This window comes from Mastomys coucha, unplaced genomic scaffold, assembly GCF_008632895.1.
Source record: "Mastomys coucha isolate ucsf_1 unplaced genomic scaffold, UCSF_Mcou_1 pScaffold18, whole genome shotgun sequence".
Classification (NCBI taxonomy): domain Eukaryota; kingdom Metazoa; phylum Chordata; class Mammalia; order Rodentia; family Muridae; genus Mastomys; species Mastomys coucha.
This window is the reverse complement of record NW_022196900.1, coordinates 35520451-35528926: the sequence shown is the minus strand read 5'-3', so window position 1 is coordinate 35528926 and position 8476 is coordinate 35520451.

The window sequence follows — 8476 nt, the reverse complement described above, 5'->3', positions numbered from 1 at the left end:
TGCAGATCAATGCAATAAATTACAAGCATAAAAAGGGTACATTAACTATGGACAAGTGATATTTGAAGAAGATGCCAAAAAGACACACTAGAGAAAAAACAGGATCTTCAATAAATGTTGCTTTGAAAACTGGATGTTCACATAAAGTTAGACCCATATTTATCACTGTACATAAAAATTAGTTCTAAGTAGATTTAAGAACTCAGTTTGAAATCCTAAATACTAAAACTGCTAGAAGAAAACATATGCAATACTCTTCAAACTATAGGTTTAAGAAGCTAGGGTGGTGAGGCAGGAGTGGATAGGTGAGTTGGGGGGAGCACTCTCATAGAAGCAGGGTAAGGGGGATATAATTGGGGGTTTGCAGAGGGGAATCAAGGGAAGAAGATAACATGTGAAATGTAAATAAATAAAATATCCAACTTAAAAAAAAAAAAAACAACTTGTTGAGTGAGGAAGAGAAGGACCTATATAAAAAACGGGCCATGGATCTGAACAGAAAGTTCTTAATGGAAGAAATAAAAATTACTAAAGTATACCTCAAAAATTTTATATCACCCTTAGCAATCAGGGAAATGCAAATTAAAACAACTTTGAGATTTCATCTCACTGCAGTCAAAATAAATAAAATCAATAACAAATGCTGGAGAAGATACAGGGGAAGGAAAGCTCTCACTCACTCTTTTGGAGAATGCAAACTGGTTTATCTCTTCTGCAAATAATTATACAGAGTTTTCAAAAAACTAAAAATAAATCTACCATATGATCCAGCCATACCATTCCTAGGCATATTACAAAAGAACTTAACATCTTATTTATAGACACTTGCCCAGCAATGTTCTTTCCTGCACTGTTCACACTAGCTAGAAATTTGGAAAACCCTAAATGGATATGAAATTTGTTATACATTATGCACTATGATATGCTATTCAGATATAAAGAAAATGAAAGCATGAAATTTGCATGTGAATAGATGGGTCTAGAAAAGATTATATTGAATGAGGTAATCTAGACCTAGAAACACCAATGTCATATGTTCTCTCTCACCTGTGGTTCTTAGCACCACTGTTACTAATTCTTTGGGGGTTTCTTCTGCCTTCTTTGTACCCAAATAACTAGAGGACATTTCTGTGCCTGCTCTAACCCATTCTAGATCCCTAAAAATTAAAACAGAGATCTGATATTTTCATTAACAAGCTGTAAGCTTAGGCTGGGCAGGTTTTGAACTATTCTAAACCTCTAAGGCTGCCTATTTCCCATCCACATGGCCCCTTATCTTTAATCTGAGTCTCTCCCTGGCTTGCTCTCATCTATATGTGTGTCCTCATGACTGCTCTCTCGTAGTTATCTCATGGATAATCCTCCTGGTCCCTCTGTGTAGACCTTCTCATTGGCCTTATATTTTCCTCTGTAGATGGGCCATCTCAACTCAAAATGGAAGTTCTACCCTTTTTACTTCTGCTAAACTAATTGGATGAGTAGCTCTCAGGTGACCAATCAGGAGATGATGGAGAATGATGTTTACAAATCACAGAGATAGGTAATGCTTCATAAAAATAACAATATCAATGTCTAGCCTGTAATTAACTCTCTGCCAGTATACAAAGCATTTGAATAACACTAGGAAAATCTTTTTACAGTATACAAAATCATCACTCCAATACAGCATATTTTGTATTGTGATTATAGCATGCAGTAATAAATTATAAATGGACCATGGAGAGGAATAGAGGGACTTGAAAGGAGAATATATCAAACAGGCTGTTTGATAAAGCTTCAAGGAATCACGTTTGTACTGGCTAGACTTATGTCAACTTGACACACAAATGAGAACTATTTGAATGGAATTAATTGAGAAAATGCCACCATAAGATCCATCTGTAAGGCATTTTCATAAGAAGTTATTGAAGAGGGGAGGACCCAGCTCATGGTGGGTGGTGTTACTCCTGGGCTGGTGGTCCCAGCTTCTATAAGAAAGCAGGCTGAGCAAACCATGGGAAGCAAGCCAATAAGCATCACCTCTTCATGACCTCTGTATCAGGTTCTGTGTCCATTTTCCTGCTCTGTTGAGCTCCTGTTCTGATTTCCTTCAGTGATGAACTTCAATATGAATGTGTAAGCCTCTCTTAGAAGTGGCTGCATAAACGGGGCCTTAACAATGGCAATTTCAATACACATGCTAAGAAAGCCAGGAAAAAATCTCAAGGGGTCCAATTGCTTGACAAAGAGCTACAGGCAAATCATTATTGCTGAGAGATGGAGTGCTAACTTTTCTAGGACAAAAGCCTTTTGATTCATTACAAAATTATCAGCCCAGAAACCATATACATATATCAATGAAAAACGGCTTAGCAAGTTATATTCATATATTTATGTGTACGTGTGTCACTAATAATCAAAGAGCAAAAGAAGCTATCAATTTGAAACTAGAAAGAACATAGGAGAAATATAGAGGGAGGAAAAGGAAGACGAGAGTAATAAAATTATATTTTAACTTGTATAGCTGTCTCCTGAGAGACTCTGACAGTAATAATACAGAAGAAGAGGCTCAGAGCTATCCATTGAACTGAGTACAGGGTCCCCACTGAAGGAGTTAGAGAAAGGACCGAAGGAGCTGAAGGGTTTGCAGCCCCTTAAGACGAACAATAATATGAACTAACTAGTACCCTCAGAGCTCCCAGGGGCTAAACCACCAACCAAGGAGTACACATAGTGGGACTGATGGCTCTGGTAGCATGCATATGGTAGAGGATGGCCAAGTCGGTCATCAACGGGAGGAGAGGCCCTTGGCCCTGTGAAGGTTCTGTGCCCCAGTGTAGGGGAATACTAGGGCCAGTAAGTGGAAGAAGGTGGGTTGGCAAGCAGGGGGAGTGGGGAGAGAACAGGGGTTTGTTCTTGTTGTTGTTTTCTGGGTATTTTATTTTTTGGAGGGGAAACTGGGAAAGGAGAAATTATATGTCACGTAAATAAAGGAAAAAAATAAAATGTCATTTAATTTTTTAAAGAGCTGAGATCCTCAAAGAGCTGATATAGGCTAATATCTCTTGCTTAAAATTATTGTGACCAGAGTGATTTGGGCTACTTATTTTACTTTGAAATATTTGTGTACATATAGTAAGACACTTAGGGGATGAGATTAAAGACCAGAATAACTCATTATATTTTATATATACTTTATATACATAATCTTTGTGACTGAAACAAAATGTCATGGTACAGGGCTTTCTACTTGTGTGTCAGTCTTCACGGATTTTGGAATGTTGAAATAAGAATTTTCAGTCTGAATTAATTTAATGTTCACAACATAATAGATATCATCCAAAATTCAAAACAAACTCCAGAAGTAGTTTTCTTGTTCCTACAATAATAAAACTGCCGGGGGTGGGGGTGGGGGTGGCACACACCTTTAATCCCAGCACTTAGGAGGCAGAGGCAGGAGGATTTCTGAGTTCTAGGCCAGCCTGGTCTACAGAGTGAGTTCCAGGACATCCAGGGCTACACAGAGAAACCCTTTCTCGAGAAACCAAAAAAAAAAAAAAATTGAACTGAAGAGCACAAGACATGAATGAAACTGAAATTCTCAACTCCATGTAGTCAATAGAAGCAGGACCAAGGCTGTCTCATTTCCACTCCCTGATCCTTGCCAGCCATTGAATATTAAATGCTTTAATGTTTGTTTTATTATTAGGATTCTGATTGCAACATTTTAGATCTTACCTTTTAGATAATACTTTCAGAGGCAGTATCTGTGTGTATTTGTGTGTGTATATATATATATATGTATGTATGTATGTGCATGTGTGTATGTGTGTGTGTGTGTATGTGTGTAAATGAATGAGTACATATGTGAGCATATGTAAAAGAAAGTTAGAAGGTGTTGTTGGATTCTTTCTGAATTGTGCTCCAATATATTTTTGTTGCTGTTATTTTTGAGATTATAATTTAATCATTATATACTGAATTATTGTAGGAGGAAAGGTATGGCTACCTCTGCATAAATGCCAGAGGATCACACAGCTGCAAATGCATCTCTTGCAGGAGGACCTAATTGAACACTGCCTGAGAGACCCAGGATTGCTGACCAAGACAATGCCAACCAATTGGGAACCGCTGTTTAGAAGAGATGGGCCATTTTCTCTCCAGTGAGTTTCTAAGACAGGACCAGCCAGCCAGGAGGCACAGGCCCCATGAGTCCCAGGGGAGCTGAAGGGCGGCAGGGACAGGACAAGCTCTAGTCAGAGACACTAAAAACATCTAACACCAAAAATCAAAAGATGGCGAAAGGCAAACGCAAGAATCCTACCAACAGGAACCAAGACTACTTGGCTTCATCAGAACCTAGTACTCTCACCGCAGCAAGTCCTGGATATCCCAAAACACCGGAAAAGCAAGAATTGGATCTACAATCATATCTCACAATGCTAATAGAGGAACTTAAGAAGGACATGAATAACTCCCTTAAAGAAATACAGGTAAAGAGGTACAAGCCCTTAAAGAGGAAACAAAAAATTCCCATAGAAGAGATGCTTTCTTGGAACCAATGGGGCACAGATGGAGGGTAGTAAAGGAGCTTGCCACAGCCTGCAGAGGAGCTTGCTTCAGAGTTTTATCACCTGCTTTTGAAAAGTCTGTGCTAATTCCAGCACCACCTCACCTCTAATCCCCAAGGGCAAGTAGGGTCAGCAGTGGACAGTCCAGGGCACAGGCAGCAAAGTATGTACATTACAGGGTTTTTTTTTTCTGGTTTTTGTTTGTTTGTTTGTTTAAGAAGTTAATAGGAAAATTCTCTGTGGCTTGTCCAGACATTCCTATTGTTGTTTTACCTACCTCCCTTCCATATTTTCCTCCCCACTTCCCAAAAAGCTACCCCTTTTCAATTTTCCACATCAGATCATTTGTATCCTAGCATTCCCATTGATTCTCTTCCTTCTTCTGTATTTACCAGCTTCTTTTTGCCATTTCCCTGATCAGACCACTTTTATCTTGCAAATCCCCTCTCTATTGTTCCCAAACACCCATATTCTGCCAATGTTTCTGTTTTTCTTTCCTAGTCTGTGGTTACTGTTAGACTATGTACTCACTTCTGAGGATATGGAGCTAGGAGCCTCCAACAAAAAAGAATATTATGTACTTGTGAAATAAGGCCAAGGTTGATGCTAGATGCTGGGTTTTTTTTTAAATCCATTATAATCCAAATCATTATTTTCAGAAACACACTCTCACTTGAACTTAAAGTTCACTGATTAATCAAGATTTACCAGAAAGCCCCCATCTCTGTCAAACCCTGCTTTTTTTTCTTTTTAATTTTTGAGATTCTGACACAATTACTGTTTCTTCTCCCTTTTCCCTCTCCAAATCCTCTCATATATCTCTACATACTCTCTTTCAAATTCACAGTCTCTTTATTGTTCTGCATGAATACATATATACTTAAATATAACCTGTTAAGTCCATACAATGCTATTTTAGAGTTGACTATTTGACATTGGACTACCAATTGGTGTGTTCTTTTCTGGGAAACACCACCTGTTCTCTCAGTTGCCTCTAGATTTTGTGTAGTGTTGAGGCACTGTTGGCTTTTCCTATCCATTTTGTCAATTCTATTGGGGTTTTGCTTGTTCAACTCTTGTTTGGACACAATATGTTTTTTTTTATGTGAGTGCTGTGGTAACATACTCAGGTCTTAGTGCTTATGTGACAAAATGACTAAGCCATTTCCTCAGGCCTTCTTTATAAAATTATGCTGAGCTGATATAGTAGGCAAATTTTTTTTTAACTTAGAATGCTTTGTACCTATTCTATTGCCATATATACAGTCAACATTTGTATTCTTTTCTGATTTTTCTACTTCTGTCTTTAAACTTCTAGGTGAACTTTATAACATTTCATCATATTTCCTACTCTATCAACTCACATTTAATTTTGAAATTTCTTCCTCTAAAGCTGTTCATCTAGCCAACTATTGGCTAGCCAAAGCTCTTCAGTTGAGTATTAGCATCTTCACCTATAAAATGATATGGAATGTTCACAGAAAATATATAAAGCTCTAATAAGACAGTGCATACATAACTGAGTTTAAGAAGTGATGTGCTTTTTGAGAGTAGTCAGCTTTATTGCAAACATAATACAATGCCAACAGATACTAGTGATGGTTGAATCAAAACTCAGTGAGCTACAATTTTAGATATAATATAAGAAGCATAATGTATAAAGATGACAACTCTACAATTCCCACTGCTTTCTAATTTTTTCATGGTCTAGTATAAATGAAAATACAATATGAATATAGATCCAAGAATTCGTTTGTCTAAGCCTCATTTTAGGTCCCTTGCTGACTATAACTACTAGGAAAGCAAGAAAAACTAAGTGAGATCATGTATTTGGTAAAGTACAAGACTAAAGCCTAGATAGGTACTCATTAGCAATCATATCATCCTCATCATCAATTGTATTAAAAAGATGCAAGAATAAAATAAAAACAACAATCCACTTTGAATAGAGCCCAAATTCCATTGTATTATCAAATGTTTTTACTCAGGTCTCTCACTGGCAGGCCATTCTTATGTTTGTTTGTTTGATTGTTTTGTTGTTGTTTTTTTAAAGAAGCTATTAGATTTGAAACCTGCATTATCCAAAGAGTAAGGTCTGTAACAAGCTTCAAAACTTTACCAAAAATAGCTTTTCAATAAATTCTTCCTCCTTATTATTTAGGTTGCATTTGGCCTTTCCTAACATTTTGGTTTTGCTTGATTTTAAGAGAGATTTGACTATATGTCCCAGATTAGCTTGGGACTTATGATGTTTATTTTCTAACTTCTAAACTGTTCGGTTACAGGAATTTGCCACCATGACTGACTTAGTATTCCTAATTTCAAAACCAACATTTGTTCAGAAGTCACTCTAAAATATAAACAGAAATGTGAACACAAGTAATTAAATACAATTAGCAGATTAATCTAGAAGATGGGCAATATTTAGTGGTATAAGATAAAGGAAATTATTGATAAACCAATGGTAATAGAGTTAACCATACAAAACTTTCATCTATCATCCATGCATTCATTCACACATCCATCTGCTTATTCATTCATCCATGTATAATTTATTTTTCTTCATTCTTTATCATGTATTTAGTCACCTCTAGGCTCATAGTAAGGCCTCTAGGTCTAACATAAACTATTAGGTAGACTGACCTACTGGTCTTAGCCTAGTTGTTTATGAATTGATCATACTATAAATAAAATGAATGAGTATCAATGTATATTTATAAAATAAGAAAATTTCTTAAGGTGTGGCAAGACGTCTCAGTTGGTAAAAGCCATTGCCCCAGACTAATAACCTGATTTTGATCTAGAGATTCTACATGGTACAAGGAAAGAGCCACCTGCTTCAAGTTGTCTTCTGACCTCAGCATATGTGCTATGGCATGCCACCCCAAAATAAATGAAAGGGTGAATAAAATTTACTTTTTAAATAATATATATCAAGAACATATAACACAATTAAATATATTTTTGGATTTCTCCTTAACATTATTTACCCATTTCTTTTTTTTTTTTTCATTTAAACCTGAAACCAATATTCATTAGGCTTAGAATACATATAAATATTGTCATTCTGATACTGGTCCTTGGAGATGCTAGTGAATCTGATTCTTTCAGGTTTTCTGGGATGAACGTTTAGGCAGAAAATGAATATTAATTAAAATTTAGCAAAGGTATACCCTATATTGGAGGGTGAATAGGAATAGTGGACATATGCTTAATCAAGCCAGAGGGAGAACGCAAGCATGTGAGAAAAGTGCAGTGATAACCACTTGCAAAAGAAAAATTATTTTTCTCCAATAGAGTCTCACTAGATCTACAAACCATACTTTAGGGCAGGTTCCACACCTAACAGAAGACAGCCAAAACAAAACAAAGTCAAAAATTGATATTTTTTGAAGGTTTTATCTCATAATTCTTTGACTTTTTTTTATGTCTTATAGGTCTTTCACTTACATTTTATGGTCCTCAGTTTTATGTTTTTCATAGGATTTTTGTGTGTATAAATGCATCTGTCTCTGCATCCCTATGTGTTTCTTGTGTTTTCTTTTGGGCATTTATTTCTGTTGGCTCGCTTTGTCTTGTTACAGTTTGCTTGGTTTTATTTTATCTTATTGTTTTTCTAGGTGTCTTCTTTCTAATGAATGAAAGCAAGCCTGGTGTGGATTTGCGTGGTTTGGGAGATGGAGAAGATCTGGGAGGAGTTAGTGGAGGGAGAATTGTAATTAGAATATATTGTTTGGAAGAAACTCTGTTTTTAATCAAAAGAAAAAAAGAATACTGAGTGACTTGGACCATGCTAAAGCACAGGACTGAAGAAATGCTAAGGCTTGTTGGTAATATTGAGTTTTATTTATTTATTTATTTTTTTTTTCACTGTTCAAGGTTTATTTGGTGTTTTCATTGGCATGACACTTGAGTGGTTGGTTCCA